Source organism: Bombina bombina, chromosome 3, assembly GCF_027579735.1.
Source record: "Bombina bombina isolate aBomBom1 chromosome 3, aBomBom1.pri, whole genome shotgun sequence".
NCBI lineage: Eukaryota > Metazoa > Chordata > Amphibia > Anura > Bombinatoridae > Bombina > Bombina bombina.
The window spans coordinates 1,179,971,162-1,179,998,869 of record NC_069501.1 but is presented as its reverse complement, the minus strand read 5'-3'; the positions used below and the strand labels follow the sequence as shown (position 1 = coordinate 1,179,998,869).

The window sequence follows — 27,708 nt, the reverse complement described above, 5'->3', positions numbered from 1 at the left end:
TGTATCTCAGAAAATTAACATTTCTGTAAGTAAGGTATAAAAGGAGTGACTGACCAGAGTGTATATATATCTGACATAATGCTGCTTTATAATCTATTGTGATATTATTTGTTGAGATATAATGAATAAAGCATATGGGCTTGTAACAAGCTACAATATCGATATAAACATATGTATATATACACACACAATTGGCTAGGTGAAGAAGGGTGGGGGACAATGGGAACATATATAAATATGCATAAAGTTTCGCAAAATGAGTCATAAAGACATAGCTAATACTTAAGACCTGTCCAATATCATAGCATACCTTGTTTTGCCTACGTTTTATTTCACCTAGTGCTTTTGGGACTCATCTTTTCCTTTTTTGCCTACTACTACACCAGCGTATGAGACCCAGTTGTACCTCCTCATTATGCTGCCAGTGCCGGGTGAATACAACTGTGACACACCCCCTATACGTCACATTGACGCACCATTGACCACTCCCAATCTAAGCCGCAGACCGGGAATTTCGGACAGAGGCGGAAGAGAAGGAGATCAGCAGAGGACGCTGCTGTCGGATGTTGCTCCGATCATGTTTGATGACAATCTCCTATCTTCAGTGCATACAGGTACACCTCTGATGGCTTTGGGACATTGACGATCCTGACGAACTAGAAGGGTGAGTGTCTTATACCTAAGTCCCGGTTGCCTGGGTAGGCATATACATACTACGATAAGGGCTACCTTTCTGTTTCTTCTTTACATTGACTTTTGGGTATTAACTGGTGATACCCGGTATTCCCTTTTTTGTTGGATTGTTTACACTGGCAGCATACCTTTACAGGAGCCAAGATAAGGAACTACTATATGAGGAACATAATTATAATTCAAGCACGCATTTTTGTTATATAAGACATATAACATGGAGCAGGGGCGTATTTATGCATAGGCCAACAAGGCCGTTGCCTAGAGCGACAGATTTGAGGGGGCGGCACTCTGGCACTTGGCAGGTTAGCATTATTATTTTATTGAGAGAAAAAAATTCCCATTCGGCGGTCACGTGACCCGGCTTCTGCCGACGTCACGTGAGGTTTTCCTCCTTCCGCCCGCCTGCCTTCCTGTCTGCTCATGCTGCAGACAGATCTGTGTGAAGTGATTGATGAGCGGAGCAGAGCCTGGCTAAGAGGGGGTGAGGCGGCACATAGCATGTATCATAACTTTGAGAAAAAATGATGTTATAAAGCTCAATTAAGGACTTTTTAAAGCTCTTTCAGATAGAAGTGCTTTATCATTTTGAAATCCAACAGAAAGGAGGTATACATAGAGTCCTCTCTATGTAGCCATTTCACTGTGAATAGCAATTTTCTTAAGTGTTAGCCTGTTAGCCATGTTGATTCTTATTTCTTTATCTGACATTGTTTTAATCCCTTGGTCACACAAGAGAGTTTCAAAACGTTGCTTTGCAATAGGTTGCTCCCCTCTCTGGAACCACATGGGTTAACATGTTGCTGTACAGAATCAATCAAAAGAAAGTAAATATTTCAGTTTTATAACTTCTATGCCTAAAAGCGGGTATTTACCGTTTATTTTACTCACTTGTTTAAATTATTCGCTTTTGTAAGAATCAGGTGGCATTAAGCTTATCTATAGTGCCCTATTGGTATATGACATAAAGGAGACAGTATTATATGATATATTTTGTTGTGTTTCATGAATTAAAATATGATTGTTAAATTTGCAAAATATATCCAGTTCTACCTTTGGCAAATAGCACACGTTTTATCACCCCATTGACTGCTGGAAATATTTTAACAAATGTATTAGCTATTATATTAGTGTTTGTTTTTTGTGTTTTTTTATTGTAAACCTAAAGAACATAATTTATTCTTGTGCTGGTATTATTAACTGTCTATACATTTCTGTAATAAATACATATACAAATGTATACAAAGAACATGCGCAACATGGAGACATTTAAAATGATGGAACCCTGAATTATTTAAACCACCTTTTCAGTAACACACACAATATAATAAAATGCAGCAGCAAAAAAAAAGGAAGTCACAACTCCCTATCCAAAAAATGATATGGCCAAAAATGACCTAAATCCGGGGGGGCAGCAGGATTCTGAGTGCCTAGGGCAGCACAAAACCTAAATACGCCCCTGACATGGAGGATTCAGTGCAACCACAATATTTTTCCCTTATGTCAGCTACAGCAAGAGTTAATCCGGGTAGACTGACTGTGACAAGATTTTCTCAGATGACCAAGGAACTTTATCACTTAGCACACTGTTTGATACCATGGAAAATCTGTTATTCAGGGAGATAAAAGCACAATGGGATATTTGGACATTTCAATCTTACATTAAAGCCAAGATGATTCCCAGGGAGTTGCAAATTCTCAAATACCCCACCTTTGAACTAGATGTAAATGATAAAAACTTTCACCAAGATTACGAGTTTTGCGGTAACAGGGGTGCGTTGCTAACGAGCCTTTTTTTTCACCGCTCCCTTAAGACAACGCTGGTATTACAGGTTTTTTTAAACCTGGCGTTAGCCTCAAAAAGGTGAGCGTAGAGCAAAATTTAGCTCCACATCTCACCTCAATACCAGTGTTGCTTACGGTAGCGGTAAACTGGCTAAACATGCTCGTGCACTATTTCCCCATAGGAAACAATGGGGCAGATTCAGCTGTGAAAAAACCTAACACCTGCAAAAAAGCAGTGTTCAGCTTCTAACGCAGCCCCATTGATTTCTATGGGGAAATAAAATTAATGTCTACACCTACCTTAACATGAACCCCGAGTCTAAAATTACTACAATTAAATAAATTAATCCTATTTAAAACTAAATACTTACCTATAAAATAAACCCTAAGATAGCTACAATATAACTAATAGTTACATTGTAGCTAGCTTAGGATTTATTTTAATTTTACAGGCAATTTTGTATTTATTTTAACTTGGTACAATAGTTATTAAATAGTTATTAACTATTTAATAGCTACCTAGTTAAAATAAGTAAAAATTTACCTGTAAAATAAATCCTAACCTAAGTTACAATTACACCTAACACTACACTATTATTAACCCCTAATCTGCCGCCCCCGACATCGCCGACACCTGCATAATATTATTAACCCCTAATCTGCCGCTCCGGACATCGCCCCCACCTACATTATCCCTATGAACCCCTAATCTGCTGCCCCCAACATCGCCGACACCTACATTATAGTTATTAACCCCTAATCTGCCCCCCAAAGTCGCCGCAACCTACCTACATTTATTAACCCCTAATCTGCCGCCCCCATCGTTGCCGCTACTATATTAAATTTATTAACCCCTAAATCTAAGTCTAAACTTTCCCTGCTTGTAGGTCTTTTCTGGCATTTTTAATGTTTCTGAGGTGTTCTTGCAACTTTACTCTTATTTTTTTGGTTGTCATACCAACGTAGAATAGATTGCAGTTGCAACGTAGTGCATAAATTACTCCCTCAGTTTGGCAGTTGATGTGTGCGTTCACTATGTGGTTTGTTAAACCGATCATATATTGTCTGTATTTTCAACATAAAGTTGCATGTGGTACAGGTTCCACATTTGAAGGAGCCATTAGTAAAAGCACTTTTCGTTTTTTCACTTTCGAGGTGACTAGGGCTGATAAGATCTTTTAAGTTTCGGGTTCTTCTGTATCCCGTCTGTATTTTATCACCCAAAATTGTTTTTAATTTGGGATCAGACATCAAAATATGCCAGTTTGTTTGAAGTAAGGATTTAATGTATTTGCTTTTAAGATTATATGTTGATATAATTCTTATCTGATCTTCTTTAGGTTTCGATTTCTTTTGAAGTAGTTCTGTTCGATTGGTTGTTCTTGCTCTGAATTCTGCCCTTTTAATTGCCCTTTTACTGTATCCTCTTGATGCTAAACGTCCAGAGAGTTCTTTAGCTCTTTTTTTGTAATTTGTGTCTGAGGAGCAATTTCTCCTCATTCTTAAAAATTCTCCTATGGGGAGTGCTTGTATAGTATTAGGGGCATGGGCGCTAGAGCTGTGGAGAACACTATTGGTAGCTGTTGCTTTTCTATATACATCCATAGATAATAATCCATCTTCTGTTTTTGAAATTTCCAAATCCAAAAAGTTTACTTTGGTTTGACTGGCTTCATGAGTTAATTTGATGTTGAATTGGTTTGTGTTCAAGACAAGAAAGAAGGAGTCTAGTTCCTCTTTGGTGCCCTCCCAGAGGAACAGCGTCATCTATATATCTTACCCAGAAAGGGATTTTATCCAGAAACATTGAGTTGGTATCAGAAAAGACATGCTTTTGCTCCCACCTCCCTAAGAATAGGTTGGCATAGGTGGGAGCGCATGCTGTACCCATCGCGGTACCTCTTATTTGTAAATAGAAACCACTGTTAAAAGTAAAGAAGTTATGTTTTAGTATGAATTGTAGTAAAGCAAGGATGAAATCATCATGAATAGGTTCTTCTTCTGAGCCCATATTGAGGAACCATCGTACTGCTTCGATTCCTAGCTCATGTTTTATACAGGTGTACAAAGATTCAACGTCAGCTGTCACAAGCCATGTCTGTTTTGAAATGTGAATATTATCCAGTTGATTTAGGACATCAGTGGTATCTTGGACATAAGATGTAATTTGAGTGAGATAATTCCTGAGTCTGTAGTCTACATATTTACTAGCCTTTTCAGTAAGGCTATTAATTCCAGATACTATGGGTTGCCCTGGGGGATGGGCTTGATTTTTGTGTATCTTTGGGATTAAATAAAAGGTAGCTACAGTAGGGTTGGACACTTTTAGAAATTGATATTCTTTATTATTGATAATATTGTCATTTTTGGTTCCCTCTATCAAGTTTGAGTATAGTTGAAGGTATTCATATGTTGGATTGTAATTTAATTTGGTATAGCAAGAGTTGTCCCTTAATTGTTTGTCCATTTCCAGTCGGTACATATTAAGTGGCCACAAGACAATATTACCCCCCTTGTCTGAGATTCTAATGATAGTGTCCTTCCATGTTTGCATATCTTTGAGTGCTTTCTGTTCTGTTGCTGTTAAATTACCATTAGTTTTTGTCTCTGGAATATGAAGAATTTTCTCACATATAATGTCACTAAAGACTTGCAGTTGAGAACACTGGTTAATGTTAGGCATACATTTAGACTTGTTTTTTATTTTGTCACGCCATTTTGTCACTTTAACATTTGATCCAACAGTGACTGTGTTATCTGTAGTCTCACTTTCCTCAAGTAAATCCTCAAGGTTAGCGAGAGCAGTTCTCTCTTCTGCTGAGAGGGAGTTACTTTCCAAATGGTTTGTGTTTGTAGATTTGTTAAGAAAGAGTCTTTTAAGGGTAATCTTACGGATGTATAGTTGTACATCTTTTACTAGTTCAAATTTGTCCAATTTGGGAGTAGGACAAAAGGTCATACCTTTCGAGAGTACTTGGATATGATCATCTGTCAGCAATTTGTGGGAGAGATTTATGATCCTTAGTGAGTCATTCTCATCTGGGAAAATGGATTTGGGGTCTCTGATACGACTTCCAGCCTTTTTTGTTGGTTTTGTTGTGTGGCTGACTTTTGTTGTTCCTTTTTGGTTTTCCCCCTGCCTCTTCTGGTGTGTCTAAATCGGAAGAGGCACTTTGTCCTAAAAAATCTTTCCTTTTACCTCTGGTTATTCTTATGCTGTTCCCCCCTGTAGAGGTCTGTGGTTCAATGTCTGATTCCAGGGTTTCTGAGTCTTCTCCCTCAGTATCTGAAATATCGCTTTGCACAATAGTGACTTTAGATGGTTTATTATTAGTTGCATTGAATTTCTTTTTCCATTTGTAAACTCTATTATTGGCATAATCTGATTTGTCTCTGCTTAATTTGCCTTGTTTAGTAAGTTTGATTTCTGCCTCGTATTTGTCTAACTCTTTCTGGTATTGTTTATACGCTGATTCGAATTCTTTGAGTGATTCGAATTCTTGTAACTTTGTATTTAACTCTTGTACTTTGGTTTCTAGAAGCTCGTATTCTTCTTTATCGTGTTTAATTAAGATTTTCATTCGTTTTAACGAACATTCCGAAAGGGCTGTCTCCCATTCTTGATTATGTTCTGGATTACGGAACTCAAAGGCAGGGAAAAGTTGTATTCTCAAACCTCTAGGAATGAGTTTGAGTTCTATGTATTTTTTGAAAAAATGATGTTTCCACCACAGCTTATCCTGTTTGAACATTAGTTTGTGGATGTCTTTAAGAGTTTGGTTCATTGAATCTGGACTGATTGTAACATTCGCTGATGGATTCTAAACACAGCATTTAGGTCTATTTTTCTTTATTCTTGTCTAGACTTTCTGTCTGTTTCCCATTTGGAAGACATATTTGATCATGTTGGTATTAATAATACCTGGAGTGTCCTCTATTGGTATAAAAACCTGTTGTCAGACTGTACAGAAATTTTGAAAAGAGAGAGAACTTTCTCTCTCTTTTCAAATTTTTTTGGAATCTGCTAGGTCTGCTTAAAAAAAACAATATATATTTTGTATAGTTTATTCACACAAACTTTACTTCTAAAAGTGTTTAAACGTGAACTGCAAAAAAATGCTCAAAACCAGCTAAGCACCCAGGTGGGAAATGGCTTAGCAGCCAAAGGGTTAATATCATTTTACAGAACAATGGATTACAAAACCCCAAAATATTATAAAATACAGATTTATAATTATCAGTAGGTAGATCTGTTTGGTCAGATGTTGCCAAAGGTAATGATGTCACAATAGCACACCTTCACACAATACAACAGTGACATCACAATACAACAGTGACATCACACACTATTATACCTCAGCTGCAGCCAGTCAGCACAGTCATTTTCTGTGAGAGTGGACTACAGCTAACATGGCTTGTTTCTACTTGGCGATTTATATAATTCTTTTTATATTCCAAACTGTCTTGGGTACACCTGTGATCACACCGCAAGGTAAAGTTTATAGCTTTCCTCACTATTGATACAAAAGGTGTGTGTATGGTCAGAAGTAGGGATGAAAGTCTTGATGTATGTAGGGGGTGGGTGTTTCTGTGAGTGAATCAGACATGAAAGGTGTGTGAATGGTCAGTAGCAAGGGTTCAAGCCTTGACGTGGCGTTACTGCTCACATGGGTATCCATGTGTTAATTCAACCAGTGTGAGTGCCTGTAATGCTTGTGTGGGTAATGCAAAAATAAAATTATTTAGAATTAGGTTAGTCAATTAATGAGGTAGATAAAACTGTTTAATTGCATATATAACCCCTATAAGTTTAAAGTGTTTCAAGATAGCCATGTCTGCAGTTTAACAGCTATAACCACCTGGGAATTAGAGATACAGTATACAAGGTACACAGTTTTGGAAAGTACACCCCTTGACACACCAAATAAGCAAAACACCATATTCCATGAATATTTGCGCATTCCACTTTTGTGCTAGAAGTACATATAGCCCCTCATTTGATGTGACAGGGGGTGTACTTTCTACAAATGTGTACTTGATGTACCCTAATTGAACTTCCCAGGTGGCTTGAGCTGTTTAAATGCAGTTATGGCAACCTTGAAAATCTTATTTAAAATTGTCTTTAAATATTTAGGGGTGATGTCTGCAGTTTAACAGCTATAGTCACCTGGGAATTTAAGATACAGTATACAAGGTACACAGTTTTGGAAAGTACACCCCATGGTGCATTAAATGAGGGGCTGCATGTATTGCACTTTTGTGCGAGAAGTACATATAGCCCCTCATTTGATGCGTCAGGGGGTGTTCTTTCTAGAAATGTATACTTTATATACCCTAATTTAACTTCCCAAGTTACTAGAGCTGTTTAAGTGCAGTTATGGCAACCTTTAAAATCTTATTTAAATTGGTCTTTAAATATTTATGGGTGATGTCTGCAGTTTAACAGCTGCAGCCACCTGGGCATTTAAGATACAGTATACAAGGTACACGGTTTTGGAAAGTACACCCCTTGGCGCATCAAATGAGGGGCTGCATGTATTGCTAGCACAAATTTGAAGTGCGTAAGATATAAATGAACATGTCGCTTTGTTTGATTTTTTTAAATTGTTTTTTTACAAGTGTGATATTCGCTTATTTGTTACACACTTCAGGTATGTGATGCAAATACGACCTCATTTTATGCAGCTGGGGGTGTAGTTTCTAAAAATATATAGTTTTGTTGTCATATCTTAACTTCCCAGGCAGCTAAAGCTGTTTAATTGCTGGCAACAATACATTTCATTTAAAGATGTTTTTGTTAAGGTCTATCAATTTGACACGTCGGCAATAAAACAGTAGACAAACACAGTGAAATGTTCTCAATTTCTGCTTATTTTAGGCAGGTTACCTACTGCAAATATTTACAACACAGGTTTTGATGATAGAGTTTACAAAAATAAAATTATAAAGTAATTTATATTGATTGTGGAGTACAAAAATACATGTTTTTCATATTTTATCCTTTATTTTTAAAACCTGTTGAGACAAACACATATAATAATGGTATATTTGGAATCTGCTAGGTCTGCTGAAAAAGTTTGTATAGTTTATTCACACAAACTTTACGTCTAAAAGTGTTTAAACGTGAACTGCAACAAAAAGCTCAAAACCAGCTAAGCACCCAGGTGGAAAATGGCTTAGCAGCCAAAGGGTTTCATTTTACAGAACAAGGGATTACAAAACCCCATAATATTATAAAATACAGATTTATAATTATCAGTAGGTAGATCTGTTTGGTCAGATGTTGCCAAAGGTAATGATGTCACAATATCACACCTTCACACAATACAACAGTGACATCACAATACAACAGTGACATCACAATACAACAGTGACATCACACACTATTATACCTCAGCTGCAGCCAGTCAGCACAGTCATTTTCTGTGAGAGTGGACTACAGCTAACATGGCTTGTTTCTACTTGGCGATTTATATAATTCTTTTTATATTCCAAACTGTCTTGGGTACACCTGTGATCACACCGCAAGGTAAAGTGTATATCCTTCCTCACTATTGACTTTAGTTTGTTATAGATCATCTCTGCCTGTAGGCTGTACTGTCTGATGTGTCGCCTCGCTACAGAGGGTTAATTAACTAATATGGGTTCAATTACAATCCTTTAGCAAAATGTATATAATATTTTTATACAGAAAATCACCATTGCAGTCTGTTGGGACTTTTTTTAGATATATCATTTCATACATTTTTCTACACGATTGTGATTGACCCCATTATGTTTTATTGTTCTGTTTTATTGGCTTCACAGTAGTGGTTGCTATATTAAACATCTATACAGTTAATTCACTATAGAGTGTGCAATTAAGTAGGCAAATATTACCAATATATGCAACGTGATCTATCATAGCTCTCAGATCTTTTTGTCACACAGAATTAGAGCTAAGGGTTAACAGATACCAGAATGATCATTAGATATATCTTGGATTATAAACTCACTGCATCTTAACTATCTTAAAGTCACCTTTATCTACTACTGGCTACACAGATTACAGATCATAATAGTTGTTTTATTATTGTGTTGTATTTATATTGTTCTTGAGGTGTCAGACATATAAAAATACATCAGGGATGTCACATATCTTGGCTACATCCTGCACAAGTAACACTAACAGCATTATCTACTTGTGTACCAACTGATAAGGCAATTTACAAAGACCCTTGCACATGAGCACTATTTACTTATATAGTTATGTAGGACATTAATTGTGTGATGTCTTATGGTTAGAACTACAGCAAAAATAGTTCTTTTATTTTGTGTTTGTACATAGTGAGGCATTCAAGACTGCAATAGCAAATGGTAAGAATATAACACTAGTCAGCCTAATTAATTCATCCATTTTTACAGACTGTATAGTTTAAATGCATTTTTTTATTAATTGTCTTAGATTTAGAGTGTTTGGTAGTAATTATAAAAAAAATCTGAATAACAAGCATTTATGTTATATACTTCTAACTTGTATTGTCATTTTTACAGGATTTCTGGCTGGACTGAATAATTCAGGTAAGTGAATAAATAAAAACATTTATTAAAATAAAATTGTAGAATAACTCTCATATACATCTAATTATGTGCCCTGTAAACTATACTACAGTTATATTAATATACTACCTGGTAGATAATAATTCAGTGTCCCTTTAATTATTACTCCTGGCTGTCACTGCAGTCATTTACAGATTATAATTCATATGATGTCATCACCTCACAAACAGCGTGATACATAGGTGTCATTTATTTACACAACATTTGTTAAACACATGGCATGCTAAAGGTAGAAGATATAATGTGCCATGTTTATTTAATAGTACTTAATAGTGATCTCACTACTGGTAAAGTCTATTGTATAAATAATACTCTTTTACCTGCTGTTTCTCTACAGTATACGTATTTGCTGGTGTGGGAGTCATTGCCCTTATAATTATTGTCATTGGAGGATGGGCGCTTAGGAAGAGCATCCGGTAAGTTACAGGGAGCTGCCTCCCATAATAAACTCATCTATACAATTTAGCCGTAATCTGTAGATATTTATATTTGTATACATAATACATATGTGCAGCCCACAAAAGTCACAAGACAACAGAAATGCTGTGAAATATTAAAGGGACATTACACTGCTGGGTGCAACTACACTTATGTATGTTGTTTGTCTATATACACACAAACTAATCTTAAAGGGACAGTCAACACCAGAAATGTTGTTGTTTTAAGAGATAGTTAATCCCTTAATTACCCATTCCCCAGTTTTGCATAACCAACACAGAGTATAATAATACATGTTTTACCTCTGTGATTACCTTGTATCTAAGCCTCTGCAGACTACCCCCTTATTTCAGTACTTTTTACAGACTTGCATTTTAACCAATCAGTACATGAGCTCCATGTTATCTATATGAAACATATGAACTAACGCCCGCTAGTGGTGAAAAACTGTCATATGCAGAGGCAGCCTTCAAGGTCTAAGAAATTAGCATATGAACCTCCTAGGTTTAGCTTTAAACTAAGAATACCAAGAGAACAAAGCAAAATTGGTGATAAAAGTAAAATGGAAAGTTGTTTAAAATGACATGCCCTATTTTAATCATGAAAGGTTTTTTTGGACTTGACTGTCCCTTTAAATATATAAAAATATATCTTCCACTTTTACATTTTTATTTATTCAACTTTTTTTGCAAAACAAGTCAGCACCACCAGAGAGGCTGCTGGGCACAAATTTAACACACACTAAGACGTTTTAGCACCCTCCCCTGGTAGTTGTTTCACATTCTTTGTTCTTATGTTTATATTTATATTATTGCTACTGTTATAATCACAATTGATGTAAAAAGGGAAATAGTTTTACTAAATTGTGATAATAAGTGTAATTCTTTGACTCATATAGAAGCTAATTTACATAACAGGCCTTTCCTATACCATTTTGTTGGGTATAAAATAACACATCTGCGCTACAGACTCTGGGTGGAACAAGCGTTTCACTGTGTAACACTGATCACAGATCATGACAAGGCAGGCTCAGCTGAGCTGTAATCATGCCCACCTCACTGTTGCTTTACATTGGTATGAAGCTGAGGCGCTGCCATCTGCTGGTCATGAGGTTGTGCTACACCAGTGCCTCTATTACATCATTAGTAACATCAGTAATAAAGTGCTGCATGTCACATAATTTACATACAAATTAAATGAAGAGCTCCCAATTGTTCTGTGTTTTGTGGTACAGTCCTGGTTTGGAGCTCTGTGTTGTTATCTTTTACAATTATTTCCCTTTTATACAAACTCATCTGGTTAATGACTAAGAATGTTATGACAAAATATCATTTTAATGTTGTTTTTCCTGTTTTTAGAGAATCCAAACTTCCTGATGAGGAGCAACCAAACATCAGCCCCATCATCAGGAAAGGTAACAGAACTTACATGCTGTTTATATGAAGGAAATGTAACTCACTAGTAAGGATAAAATATGAAAGGTTATAGGGGGAGACTGTATGGCACAAGACTAGGGGTTAGCACCAAAGGCTAATTACAGGGATGCAATATGGGGCACTAGGAGACAATAAGAGAAATGTTAGAGTTGAAATGGGTATTATAAGCAGTTAGAAATTGTAAACATGAATGAAACTGTAAGAGAAGTGGTATAGAATATAAGGAGGAATTATTAACAGAAGCTATATGGGACAATAGGAGGAGGTATAAACAGGAATATTGTAGAGTAATGACAGAGATAGAATGAGAGCAATAGGAAGAGGTACAGACAGGAAATGTACTGAGCAACGCTAGAGTTATAGAGAAAATATATTTACATATAAAGGTTATTGTAGACGATCTAAGGGATCTATACTGTGTTGTTACACTGATTAGATACACTGGAAATTGTAAGAACATTTGTTAGTATGAAACAGGATTTATATAAAATTATATTAAGTTCTATCAATATATAGAGAGACAGTATATGTATATAATGTGCATGGTGTATTATACAAGAATATGTCATTTCATTTTATTTTTATCTTGAAGCTTCTCTGAAAAAGGAGAAGAGGATAAAAAGGAAATCAAAGAAAGAAAAGAAGGAGAAAAAAGATAGAAAGAGGGAGAGGAAGAGGGAGAAAAAGGAGGTGGAACAGAAGGAGGAGGAGGTTAAGGTGCAGGAGAAGAAGGCTGAACAATCAGGGGAAGGTGAGAAAAGACATCAGAAAGCAAACATAATTGAAAATAAAGCACCTGGGAAAGAGCAGGAAATAAAAAGAATAGTAGGAAATAGGAAACTGTGTAAAGGGGGTAAAATAGAAAAGGAAATTAGTAAGAGGGTGACAGAAAGAGAGAGGGCAGGTGAGAAGTTAGACGGAAGCTTGCTTTTGTGTAATGTAATATATAGGGATTATATTAAGCCCTGGGGTATGTTATAAATTTGTAAAAGCACAAAAAAAACATTAAAAGTGCCATTAAATAGGGTGAATTGTGAACGTTTCATAAGATACAAAATGAGTAACATTTCCTAATTTTCAATTCTTTTTAATTTCTTTTGTAAAATAGCTCAAATTGAGACCAGAGAGAAAGCAGTACAGACGGACGGCACTCCAAAAATAACATGGGAACTTCTGGAGTTTTGGATAAATAAAGACCTAGAAGTACAGAGACGGCGAGAGGAAGAACTAAGGGAGGAGGAGGAGTTCTTTAGCTGAAAGAACAACTGAAGCTAAATTGCTTCCAGCTCAATTACATCAGAGCCCCTCCCTCATATCTACCAGAGCTACGTGTACCAGCCAGGGCTCTGCCTCTTCTGCCAGTCCTGTGTGCCAATATGTCCCGCCCCTGAGAAACCATCTTGTCATCCTTCTTATCTCTACCTCTTATTGGGAATTCTCCATGGTTACTAATTAATAAAATTAGACCAAGTAAATTTAATGTGTCAAATTCATTTTCTTTTTTTTTATCTTTATTTAAAAAAAATAAAAAAAATATTACTTTAAATGGTACATGGACGTGCAACAAGAAATGTATAGATAATTTAATAGTGCACATAGGATAATTTCTCAGACTCTCAAGCTTTGAGTTGAAAGAATTCTATTTTGTATATTCAGAGGCGTAACTAGAAACCACAGGGCCCAGGTGCAAGAATACAAGAAGGTATCACCACCCCTTCATTTTCCCCCAACATTTAACACAGAAAAAACAAACATTTTTGGGTGTGCTGTGTACACACATATAAATAGCTGACTGTGCTGTATACACACAAACATATATAGCTGAATGTGCTGAATACACACACACATATATATATAGCTGACTGTGCTGTATACACATATATATATATATATATATATATATATATAGCTGAATGTGCTGTATACACACAAAAATATATAGCTGACTGTGCTGTATACACACACACACACATATATATATATATATATATATAGCTGAATGTGCTGTATACACACACACATATATATAGCTGACTGTGCTGTATACACACATATATATATATATATATATATATATATATAGCTGAATGTGCTGTATACACACACATATATATATATATATATATATATATAGCTGAATGTGCTGTATACACACAAAAATATATAGCTGACTGTGCTGTATATACACACACACATATATATATATAGCTGACTGTGCTGTATACACACACACACACATATATATATGTATATATATATATATATATATATATATATATATATATAGCTGAATGTGCTGTATACACACACACACACATATATGTAGCTGACTGTGCTGTATACACACACACACACATATATATATATATATATATATATATATATATATATAGCTGAATGTGCTGTATACACACACACATATATATAGCTGACTATGCTGTATACACATATATATATATATATATATATATAGCTGAATGTGCTATATACACACAAACATATATAAATGACTGTGCTGTATACACACACACACACACATATATAGCTGAATGTGCTGTATACACACACACACACATATATATATAGCTGACTGTGCTGTATGCACATATATATATATATATATATATATATATATATATATAGCTGAATGTGCTGTATACACACACACACATATATATATATAGCTGACTGTGCTGTATACACACACACACATATTTATATAGCTGACTGTGCTGTATACACACACACACACATATATATATATATATATATAGCTGACTGTGCTGTATACACACACACACACACACATATATATATATATATATATATATATATATATCTGACTATGCTGTATATACACACACACACACATATATATATATATATATATATATATATATATATATATATATATATATATATATATATATATATATATACACAAATCATATATATATATATATATATATATATATATATATATATCCTGATGTCTGGGGGGTTCATGATCCCTCATGACATTAAAGGGACATGACACCCAAAAATGTTCTTTCAGGATATAGATAGAGAATACAATTTTAAACAGCTTTCCAATTTACTTCTATTACCAATCAGCAGCTACTGAGCCTATTTAGATATGCATTCCAACAAAGGATATGAAGAGAATGAAGCAAATTAGATCATAGAAGTAAATTGGAAAGTTGTTTAAAATCGTGTATGCTTTTTCTAAATCATGAAAGAAAAAATGTGGGTTTCATGTCCCTTTAACCCCTTGAGTGCTAACAACGGCTCTGAGCCATCGCAGAGTTTCCCACTCTGGTGCTAACGACGTCTCCTAGCCATCGCTAGCACTCTCCCACCTTGAGGGAGATCTGGGGGCTCCCACCCACTCCTACCCCGGCGATCGGGCATGCATAGTGACGGGCATCGCCGGGGCTTCATGTTATGCGCGGTGTCGTCACGCTCAATGACAACTTTATTTTTACTTAAGAATCAGATAGATTATGAGTTTTGTGTTATTAGCGGCTCGGTGCTAACTTGCAAGTTATTTCCACTGCTCACCTCCCTATAGCGCTGCTATTACAGGTTTGCAAAAAACTCGGTATTAGTAGGCAATATGGCAGTGTTGAGCTCCATAATGCACACAAATACCAGCGCTGCTTTGAGCTGGTTTTACGTGCCCGTGCACAATTTCCCCATAGACATCAATGGGGAGAGCCGGCTAAAAAAAAGCCTAACACCTGCAATAAAGGAGCGTAAAGCTCCGTAACACAGCCCCAGTGATTCCTATGGGGAAAGAAAAGTTATGTTTACACCTAACACCCTAACATAAACCCTGAGTCTAAACACCCCTAATTTGCTGCCCCTGACATCGCCGACACCTACATTACACTTATTAACTCCTAATCTGCCGCCCCTGACACTGCCGACACCTACATTACCGTTATTAACCCCTAATATGCCGCCCCCAATGTCGTCGCCACCTACCTACACTTATTAAACCCTAATCTGCCGCCCCCAATTTCGCCGCCACCTACATTACAGATATTAACCTCTAATCTGCCACCCCCGACATCGCAGCCACCTACCTACACTTATTAGCCCCTAATCTGCCACCCTCAACGTCGCCACCACTATACTAAAGTTATTGACCCCTAAACCTAACCCTAAGTCTAACTCTAACCCTAACGTAACCCTAACACCACTAACTTTAACATTATTAAAATAAATCTAAATAAAAATTACAATTAATACCTAAATAATTCCTATTTAAAACTAAATACTTACCTGTAAAATAAACCCTAAGATATCTACAATATAACTGATAGTTACATTGTAGCTATCTTAGGTTTTATTTTTATTTCACAGCTAAGTTTGTATTTATTTTAACTAGGTAGACTAGTTAGTAAATAGTTATACTATTATACTATTTACTAACTACCTAGTTAAAATAAATGCAAATTTACCTGTAAATAAAACTTAACCTGTTTTACACTAACACCTAACATTACACTACAATTAAATCAATTACATTAATTAAATACAATTAACTAAATTACAAAAAATAATAAACAGTAAATTACACAAAATAAAAAAGAAATTGTCCAATATTTAAACTAGTTACACCTAATCTAATAGCCCTATCAAAAAAAAAACCCCCAAATACAATCAACCCCCCAACAGTAAAACCCACCACCCACACAACCAAACCCCCCAAATAAAATCCTATCTAAAAAACCTAAGCTCCCCATTGCCCTGAAAAGGGCATTTGGATGGGCAATGGGGGGCAATGGGGAGTCTGGATGAAGACTTCTGCCCGCCTGGAGGACCACTTCTTGCCGCTTGGATGAAGACTTCTCCCGGCTTCGTTGAGGACTTCTTGCCGCTTGGATGAAGACTTCTCCCGGCTTCGTTGAGGACTTCTTGCCGCTTGGATGAAGACTTCTCCCGGCTTCGTTGAGGATGGATGTCCGGTCTTCAAAAACTGTAAGTGGATCTTCAGGGGGTTAGTGTTAGGTTTTTTTATGGGTTTATTGGGTGGGTTTTATTTTTAGCTTAGGGTTTGTGCTGAAAAAGAGCTAAATGCCCTTTTAAGGGCAATGCCCATACAAATGCCCTTTTCAGGGCAATGGGGAGATTAGGTTTTTTTTAGTTAGGATTTTATTTGGGGGGTTGGTTGTGTGGGTGGTGGGTTTTACTGTTGGGGGGTTGTTTGTATTTTTTTTTTACAGGTAAAAGAGTTGATTTCTTTGGGGTATTGCCCCGCAAAAGGTCCTTTTAAGGGCCATTGGCAGTTTAGTGTAGGCTAGGGTTTTTTTATTTTTGGGGGGCTTTTTTATTTTGATAGGGCTATTAGATTAGGTGTAATTCGTTTAAATATTTGATCATTTCTTTTTTATTTTGTGTAATTTAGTGTTTATTATTTTTTGTAATTTAGATAAATGTATTTTTTAAATTTAATATTAGTGTAATGTTAGGTTTAACTGTAAGACATAACCTGTTTTATTTTACAGGTAACTTTGTATTTATTTTTTACTAGGTAGTTAGTAAATAGTTAATAACTATTTACTAACTAGTCTACCTAGTTAAAATAAATACAAACTTAGCTGTGAAAAAAAAACATAAGCTAGATACAAAATAACTATTAGTTATATTGTAGCTAGCTTAGGTTTTATTTTTACAGGTAAGTATTTATTTAGTTTTAAATAGGAATAATTTAGGTATTAATTGTAAAAAAAAATTTGGAATTATTTGAATTAGGTTAAAGTTAGTGGGTGTTAGGGTTAGGTTTAGGGGTTAATAACTTTAGTATAGTGGCGGTGACATTGGGGGCAGCAGATTAGGGGTTAATAATATTTAACTAGTGTTTGCGATGCAGGAGTGCGGCGGTTTAGGGGTTAATATGTTTATTCTAGTGGCGGCAATGTCCGGAGCAGTAGATTAGGGGTTAATAATTTTATTTTAGTGTTTGCGATGCGGGAGGGCCTCGATTTAGGAGTTAATAGGTAGTTTATGGGTGTTAGTGTACTTTTTAACACTTTAGTTATGAGTTTTATGCTACAGCTCTGTAACGTAAAACCCATAACTACTGACTTTTAGGTGGCGGTACAGATCTTGTAGTTATGGGATGTACCGCTCACTTTTTGGCCGGACAGGCAAACTCGTAATACCGGCGCTATGGAAGTCCTATTGAAAAAGGGCTTTTTGAAAGGTACAGTGGTTACGTTGCGTTACGGGCAAAAAGGTGTGCGGTGCAGCTATACCTACAAGACCTGTAATACCAGTGGTAGTGAAAAAGCAGCGTTATGAGCCACAACTCTAAACTCGTAATCTAGCCAATAGTGTCTCAGCTGGAAATACGCAAACTGATGTGAGTGCAGGACCCCAGACCTATCTTGTAATTCTCTAAGTGTGAGTATGTCATGGCCATCAGGCGTCAGAACTTGTCGTATCGATTTAAGACCTAGGGAGTGCCACATCTGGAAGGGCTTGGTGGTGAACCCCGGTGTTCCACTGAATTGGGAGATATTTAGTGATTTGGTAAGGGTGCTTTAGTTTCTTACAAATCTTGTGCCATGCCTTCAGAGGGTGTAGCATGATTGAAACATTCTTCAACTTTGTTTCACCTTGGCTAGGTGTTAAAGGGACAGTCAGCATCAGAATTGTTGTTGTTTAAAAAGAAAGATAATCCCTTTATTACCCATTCCCCAGTTTTGCATAACCAACACTGTTATATAAATACATTTTTTACCTCTGTGATTACCTTGTATCTAAGCCTCTGCAAACTGCCCCCTTATTTCAGTTCTTTTGACAGACTTGCTTTTTAGCCAATCAGTGCTCACTCCAGGGTAACTTCACGTGCATGAGCTCAATGTTATCTATATGAAACACATGAACTAATGCCCTCTAGTGGTCAAAATGCATTAGATTTCAACTAAGAATACCAAGAGAACAAAGCAAAATTGGTGATAAAAGTAAATTGGAAAGTTGTTTAAAATTACATTCCTTGAGACGACACAGGCGAGCAGTACCCTTTGTGACAGCAGCCAAAATCCCCCTGTGTGTCCACAAAATGGCTGCAGCCGCCCCCCTGCCTCCTTTACCACCTCAATTCAAGTCCCTGCAGCATCACCTGAGGACTGCGCAGGAGCATGACAAGCGGGACCCAATGGTTTCTTATTACTGTCGTTTATACGCCATGCAAACTGGAATGAAGATCGATAGCAAAAGTCCTGAATGTCGCAAATTCCTTTCTAAACTTATGGATCAGTTGGAAACTCTGAAGAAGCAACTAGGTGACTGCGACTCCATCACTCAGGAGATTGTGGGTAGTGCCCATATAGAGAATTAAGCACTGAAGATGTTTCTATATGCATACAATGAGGATAGAGCTGGAAGGTTCCACAAAAACATGATAAAGTCCTTCTATACAGCAAGTCTTCTGCTTGACACACTAACTGTTTTTGGAGAGCTCACAGAAGAGAACCTACAACATAGAAAGTATGCAACATGGAAGGCAACTTATATTCACAACTGTCTTAAGAATGGGGAAACTCCTCCTATATGACTAGAAGACTATGGTGATGAAAATCAAGATTATGGCTTTTCTACACCCAACCATGTTCCTGAGCGATCAGACTCAATATATATACCAGGTGGTAGTAACATGCCAACTTCAAATTACACTGGTATTCAGATCCCACCTGGGGCTCATGCTCCTGCCAACACTCCAGCAGAGGTTTCTCCCCACACAGGTGTAGGAAGCAACACGATTAACCAACCAGCTACTCCACAGAATATACCTGCTATAGACCCATCTCTTTATAATGCACCATTACAAGGGGATGTTCGTTTGACACCTGAAGACTTTGCCAGAGCTCAGAAATTCTGCAAGTACGCCGGCAGCGCTTTACAGTACGAAGATGTTGGCACCGCTGTGCAAAACCTTCAGAAGGCTTTGAAGCTGCTCACTACAGGAAAAGAATAAAGTGGCCAAATGAATTTGCTGGGCATCAGGAACATCTCTATTTACATATTAACATTTTATGAAAGTCCTTCTTTATTGCCATTCGATTTTTTTTTCTTTAAGTTTCTCCTTTTACGTTATTAAAAACAGCACTTAAATCATGTTTTTTCATTATCTTCAAACAATAAGAGAGACATTTAATGCTTTTTTTTTGGGGGGGGGGTTTGTTTTTCATTCAAGGATTTTTTCACTATGTTTACATGGAAGGATATGCTCATGGCTCAGTCAAATAAACACATAATTTTGCTCTGCAGTAACTTGGGGTCTGATTTCAATAAACAAAAATGCATAAATCCCTATAACTACTCTGAGCTACAAACCTACAGCTTTTAAAAAGACAGGAAGCCCTCAAATTTATCTTAAATGATTCAGACAGAACATACTATTTTAAAAAAAAGTTTACAATTTACTTCTATTATCCATTTTTTTCTAATGTTATTCTTTGCTGAGGACATATCTAGATAGGTTGCGTGCAAATGTATATCATTCTTTCAAAATAACCATATAGTGCTGCAGATCCTAATTATCACAATACTTACAGTATAGAGCTCACAAACTTAAAGGGACATTGTACCTAAGAATGTTCTATCACTCAAATGAAAAGATTTGCGTTTAAACATGTTGATTTATAAAGTAAGTGCTTGGTCTCCCATGTCGCCAATATTACACTTTTTATATTTGTGTTTCCTTCATGGACTTAAATCCCCTTCTTTCTTATTTGCCCTCTGCTTTTCTTTGTGTTGTACTGAATGTTGTTAAAAGTTTTTGAAAAATAAAATTATATATATATATATATATATATATATATATATATATATATATATATATAAAAAATAAAAAATTACATTCCTTATTTAAATCATGAAAGGTTTTTTTTTTTACTTTACTGTTCCTTTAAGTGTGGAAGCATAGCTAGGGACCAGGGGCTAATCAACTGTCTCTCTAGGGCTGGGATGGTAAAATGTGGTCTGTAAAATGTATTTACTCTGTGCTGCCCAATTGTACAGTTCAAGATTATTCATTTGGAATGGTTTATGCTGTGCTTTTTACCCTTCCATAAAAAGTTCAGGATATGTGAGTTTAAAAACTCCAGGTCAGTTGGGCGAAGTAGTTATGGGATCATTTGAAAGCAGTACAAAAGCTTCGGAAACAGAATCATCTTAACCAAACCTACCCATCCTGGTAATTATATGGGGAGTTTGGACCATCCCAATAGGGAATGTCGAATTTTATTAATTAAAGGGGGATAGTTTAGTTAAGCGCATACCACCTTTTAGGATCAGTAGCTAGAGTGATGTCTAGGTAAGTGAAATCGTTTTGGATGATTCTAAAGGGGAGGTCTTAATTTGATAATGTTGAGTTCCGACTTGTCCACGTTAAGTGCTAGTGTGTGCTAGACTGTACACTTGTACATTACTGGCTGTTTATTAGTGTGCTGTATGTATGTTAGTGACAGTTTGTCTTTAAGGGCGTCTGCTAGTGTGTGCTAGTCTGTACACTTGTACATTACTGGCGGTTTATTAGTAAGTTGTATGTATGTTAGGGACAGGTTGTCTTTAAGGGCTTCTGCTAGTGTGTGCTAGACTGTACACTTGTACATTACCGGCTGCTTATTAGTGTGCTGTATGTATGTTAGGGACAGGTTGTCTTTAAGGGCTTCTGCTAGTGTGTGCTAGACTGTACACTTGTACATTACTGGCTGTTTATTAGTGTGCTGTATGTATGTTAGGGACAGGTTGTCTTTAAGGGCTTCTGCTAATGTGTGCTACTCTGTACACTTGTACATTACTGGCTGTTTATTAGTAAGTTGTATGTATGTTAGGGACAGGTTGTCTTTAAGGGCTTCTGCTAGTGTGTGCTAGTCTGTACACTTGTACATTACCGGCTGTTTATTAGTGTGCTGTATGTATGTTAGGGACAGGTTGTCTTTAAGGGCTTCTGCTAGTGTGTGCTACTCTGTACACTTGTACATTACCGGCTGTTTATTAGTGTGCTGTATGTATGTTAGGGACAGGTTGTCTTTAAGGGCTTCTGCTAGTGTGTGCTACTCTGTACACTTGTACATTACTGGCTGTTTATTAGTGTGCTGTATGTATGTTAGGGACAGGTTGTCTTTAAGGGCTTCTGCTAGTGTGTGCTACTCTGTACACTTGTACATTACTGGCTGTTTATTAGTGTGCTGTATGTATGTTAGGGACAGGTTGTCTTTAAGGGCTTCTGCTAGTGTGTGCTAGTCTGTACACTTGTACATTACTGGCTGTTTATTAGTGTGCTGTATGTATGTTAGGGACAGGTTGTCTTTAAGGGCTTCTGCTAGTGTGTGTTACTCTGTACACTTGTACATTACTGGCTGTTTATTAGTGTGCTGTATGTATGTTAGGGACAGGTTGTCTTTAAGGGCTTCTGCTAGTGTGTGCTAGTCTGTACACTTGTACATTACTGGCTGTTTATTAGTGTGCTGTATGTATGTTAGTGACAGGTTAACTTTAAGGGCTTCTGCTAGTGTGTGCTACTCTGTACACTTGTACATTACTGGCTGTTTATTAGTGTGCTGTATGAATGTTAGGGACAGGTTGTCTTTAAGGGCTTCTGCTAGTGTGTGCTAGACTGTACACTTGTACATTACTGGCTGTTTATTAGTGTGCTGTATGTATGTTAGTGACAGGTTGTCTTTAAGGGCTTCTGCTAGTGTGTGCTACTCTGTACACTTGTACATTACTGGCTGTTTATTAGTGTGCTGTATGTATGTTAGGGACAGGTTGTCTTTAAGGTCTTCTGCTATTGTGTGCTAGACTGTACACTTGTACATTACTGGCTGTTTATTAGTGTGCTGTATGTATGTTAGTGACAGGTTGTCTTTAAGGGCTTCTGCTATTGTGTGCTAGACTGTACACTTGTACATTACTGGCTGTTTATTAGTGTGCTGTATGTATGTTAGGGACAGGTTGTCTTTAAGGGCTTCTGCTAGTGTGTGCTACTCTGTACACTTGTACATTACCGGCTGTGGTTTAGTGTGCTGTATGTATGTTAGGGACAGGTTGTCTTTAAGGGCTTCTGCTAGTGTGTGCTAGTCTGTACACTTGTACATTACCGGCTGTTTATTAGTGTGCTGTATGTATGTTAGGGACAGGTTGTCTTTAAGGGCTTCTGCTAGTGTGTGCTACTCTGTACACTTGTACATTACCGGCTGTTTATTAGTGTGCTGTATGTATGTTAGGGACAGGTTGTCTTTAAGGGCTTCTGCTAGTGTGTGCTACTCTGTACACTTGTACATTACTGGCTGTTTATTAGTGTGCTGTATGTATGTTAGGGACAGGTTGTCTTTAAGGGCTTCTGCTAGTGTGTGCTACTCTGTACACTTGTACATTACTGGCTGTTTATTAGTGTGCTGTATGTATGTTAGGGACAGGTTGTCTTTAAGGCTTCTGCTAGTGTGTGCTAGTCTGTACACTTGTACATTACCAGCTGTTTATTAGTGTGCTGTATGTATGTTAGGGACAGGTTGTCTTTAAGGGCTTCTGCTAGTGTGTGCTACTCTGTAGACTTGTATATTACTGGCTGTTTATTAGTGTGCTTTACGTATGTTAGGGACAGGTTGTCTTTAAGGGCTTCTGCTAGTGTGTGCTACTCTGTACACTTGTACATTACTGGCTGTTTATTAGTGTGCTGTATGTATGTTAGGGACAGGTTGTCTTTAAGGGCTTCTGCTAGTGTGTGTTACTCTGTACACTTGTACATTACTGGCTGTTTATTAGTGTGCTGTATGTATGTTAGGGACAGGTTGTCTTTAAGGGCTTCTGCTAGTGTGTGCTAGTCTGTACACTTGTACATTACTGGCTGTTTATTAGTGTGCTGTATGTATGTTAGTGACAGGTTAACTTTAAGGGCTTCTGCTAGTGTGTGCTACTCTGTACACTTGTACATTACTGGCTGTTTATTAGTGCTGCTGTATGAATGTTAGGGACAGGTTGTCTTTAAGGGCTTCTGCTAGTGTGTGCTAGACTGTACACTTGTACATTACTGGCTGTTTATTAGTGTGCTGTATGTATGTTAGTGACAGGTTGTCTTTAAGGGCTTCTGCTAGTGTGTGCTACTCTGTACACTTGTACATTACTGGCTGTTTATTAGTGTGCTGTATGTATGTTAGGGACAGGTTGTCTTTAAGGTCTTCTGCTATTGTGTGCTAGACTGTACACTTGTACATTACTGGCTGTTTATTAGTGTGCTGTATGTATGTTAGTGACAGGTTGTCTTTAAGGGCTTCTGCTATTGTGTGCTAGACTGTACACTTGTACATTACTGGCTGTTTATTAGTGTGCTGTATGTATGTTAGGGACAGGTTGTCTTTAAGGGCTTCTGCTAGTGTGTGCTACTCTGTACACTTGTACATTACCGGCTGTGGTTTAGTGTGCTGTATGTATGTTAGGGACAGGTTGTCTTTAAGGGCTTCTGCTAGTGTGTGCTAGTCTGTACACTTGTACATTACCGGCTGTTTATTAGTGTGCTGTATGTATGTTAGGGACAGGTTGTCTTTAAGGGCTTCTGCTAGTGTGTGCTACTCTGTACACTTGTACATTACCGGCTGTTTATTAGTGTGCTGTATGTATGTTAGGGACAGGTTGTCTTTAAGGGCTTCTGCTAGTGTGTGCTACTCTGTACACTTGTACATTACTGGCTGTTTATTAGTGTGCTGTATGTATGTTAGGGACAGGTTGTCTTTAAGGGCTTCTGCTAGTGTGTGCTACTCTGTACACTTGTACATTACTGGCTGTTTATTAGTGTGCTGTATGTATGTTAGGGACAGGTTGTCTTTAAGGCTTCTGCTAGTGTGTGCTAGTCTGTACACTTGTACATTACCAGCTGTTTATTAGTGTGCTGTATGTATGTTAGGGACAGGTTGTCTTTAAGGGCTTCTGCTAGTGTGTGCTACTCTGTAGACTTGTATATTACTGGCTGTTTATTAGTGTGCTTTACGTATGTTAGGGACAGGTTGTCTTTAAGGGCTTCTGCTAGTGTGTGCTACTCTGTACACTTGTACATTACTGGCTGTTTATTAGTGTGCTGTATGTATGTTAGGGACAGGTTGTCTTTAAGGGCTTCTGCTAGTGTGTGTTACTCTGTACACTTGTACATTACTGGCTGTTTATTAGTGTGCTGTATGTATGTTAGGGACAGGTTGTCTTTAAGGGCTTCTGCTAGTGTGTGCTAGTCTGTACACTTGTACATTACTGGCTGTTTATTAGTGTGCTGTATGTATGTTAGTGACAGGTTAACTTTAAGGGCTTCTGCTAGTGTGTGCTACTCTGTACACTTGTACATTACTGGCTGTTTATTAGTGCTGCTGTATGAATGTTAGGGACAGGTTGTCTTTAAGGGCTTCTGCTAGTGTGTGCTAGACTGTACACTTGTACATTACTGGCTGTTTATTAGTGTGCTGTATGTATGTTAGTGACAGGTTGTCTTTAAGGGCTTCTGCTAGTGTGTGCTACTCTGTACACTTGTACATTACTGGCTGTTTATTAGTGTGCTGTATGTATGTTAGGGACAGGTTGTCTTTAAGGTCTTCTGCTATTGTGTGCTAGACTGTACACTTGTACATTACTGGCTGTTTATTAGTGTGCTGTATGTATGTTAGTGACAGGTTGTCTTTAAGGGCTTCTGCTATTGTGTGCTAGACTGTACACTTGTACATTACTGGCTGTTTATTAGTGTGCTGTATGTATGTTAGGGACAGGTTGTCTTTAAGGGCTTCTGCTAGTGTGTGCTACTCTGTACACTTGTACATTACCGGCTGTGGTTTAGTGTGCTGTATGTATGTTAGGGACAGGTTGTCTTTAAGGGCTTCTGCTAGTGTGTGCTAGTCTGTACACTTGTACATTACCGGCTGTTTATTAGTGTGCTGTATATATGTTAGGGACAGGTTGTCTTTAAGGGCTTCTGCTAGTGTGTGCTAGTCTGTACACTTGTACATTACTGGCTGTTTATTAGTGCTGCTGTATGTATGTTAGGGACAGGTTGTCTTTAAGGGCTTCTGCTAGTGTGTGCTAGTCTGTACACGTGTACATTACTGGCTGTTTATTAGTGTGCTCTATGTATGTTAGGGACAGGTTGTCTTTAAGGGCTTCTGCTAGTGTGTGCTAGTCTGTACACTTGTACATTACTGGCTGTGGTTTAGTGTGCTGTATGTATGTTAGGGACAGTTTGTCTTTAAGGGCTTCTGCTAGTGTGTGCTAGTCTGTACACTTGTAGATTACCGGCTGTTTATTCGTGTGCTGTATGTATGTTAGGGACAGGTTATCTTTAAGGGCTTCTGCTAGTGTGTGCTACTCTGTACACTTGTACATTACTGGCTGTTTATTAGTGTGCTGTATGTATGTTAGGGACAGGTTGTCTTTAAGGGCTTCTGCTAGTGTGTGCTACTCTGTACACTTGTACATTACTGGCTGTTTATTAGTGTGCTGTATGAATGTTAGGGACAGGTTGTCTTTAAGGGCTTCTGCTAGTGTGTGCTACTCTGTACACTTGTACATTACTGGCTGTTTATTAGTAAGTTGTATGTATGTTAGGGACAGGTTGTCTTTAAGGGCTTCTGCTAGTGTGTGCTAGACTGTACACTTGTACATTACCGGCTGCTTATTAGTGTGCTGTATGTATGTTAGGGACAGGTTGTCTTTAAGGCTTCTGCTAGTGTGTGCTAGTCTGTACACTTGTACATTACCAGCTGTTTATTAGTGTGCTGTATGTATGTTAGGGACAGGTTGTCTTTAAGGGCTTCTGCTAGTGTGTGCTACTCTGTAGACTTGTACATTACTGGCTGTTTATTAGTGTGCTTTATGTATGTTAGGGACAGGTTGTCTTTAAGGGCTTCTGCTAGTGTGTGCTACTCTGTACACTTGTACATTACTGGCTGTTTATTAGTGTGCTGTATGTATGTTAGGGACAGGTTGTCTTTAAGGGCTTCTGCTAGTGTGTGTTACTCTGTACACTTGTACATTACTGGCTGTTTATTAGTGTGCTGTATGTATGTTAGGGATAGGTTGTCTTTAAGGGCTTCTGCTAGTGTGTGCTAGTCTGTACACTTGTACATTACTGGCTGTTTATTAGTGTGCTGTATGTATGTTAGTGACAGGTTAACTTTAAGGGCTTCTGCTAGTGTGTGCTACTCTGTACACTTGTACATTACTGGCTGTTTATTAGTGCTGCTGTATGAATGTTAGGGACAGGTTGTCTTTAAGGGCTTCTGCTAGTGTGTGCTAGACTGTACACTTGTACATTACTGGCTGTTTATTAGTGTGCTGTATGAATGTTAGGGACAGGTTGTCTTTAAGGGCTTCTGCTAGTGTGTGCTAGACTGTACACTTGTACATTACTGGCTGTTTATTAGTGTGCTGTATGTATGTTAGTGACAGGTTGTCTTTAAGGGCTTCTGCTATTGTGTGCTAGACTGTACACTTGTACATTACTGGCTGTTTATTAGTGTGCTGTATGTATGTTAGGGACAGGTTGTCTTTAAGGGCTTCTGCTAGTGTGTGCTACTCTGTACACTTGTACATTACCGGCTGTGGTTTAGTGTGCTGTATGTATGTTAGGGACAGGTTGTCTTTAAGGGCTTCTGCTAGTGTGTGCTAGTCTGTACACTTGTACATTACCGGCTGTTTATTAGTGTGCTGTATATATGTTAGGGACAGGTTGTCTTTAAGGGCTTCTGCTAGTGTGTGCTAGTCTGTACATGTG

The 27,708-nt window shown here is 37.5% G+C and overlaps 1 pseudogene; it reads left to right on the top strand.

Annotated features, from left to right (window-relative positions):
* The first annotated feature begins 18,963 nt into the window (after nucleotides 1-18,963).
* On the top strand, nucleotides 18,964-20,086 carry LOC128652129 (vacuolar protein sorting-associated protein VTA1 homolog; annotated as a pseudogene).
* Nucleotides 20,087-27,708: the final 7,622 nt, after the last annotated feature.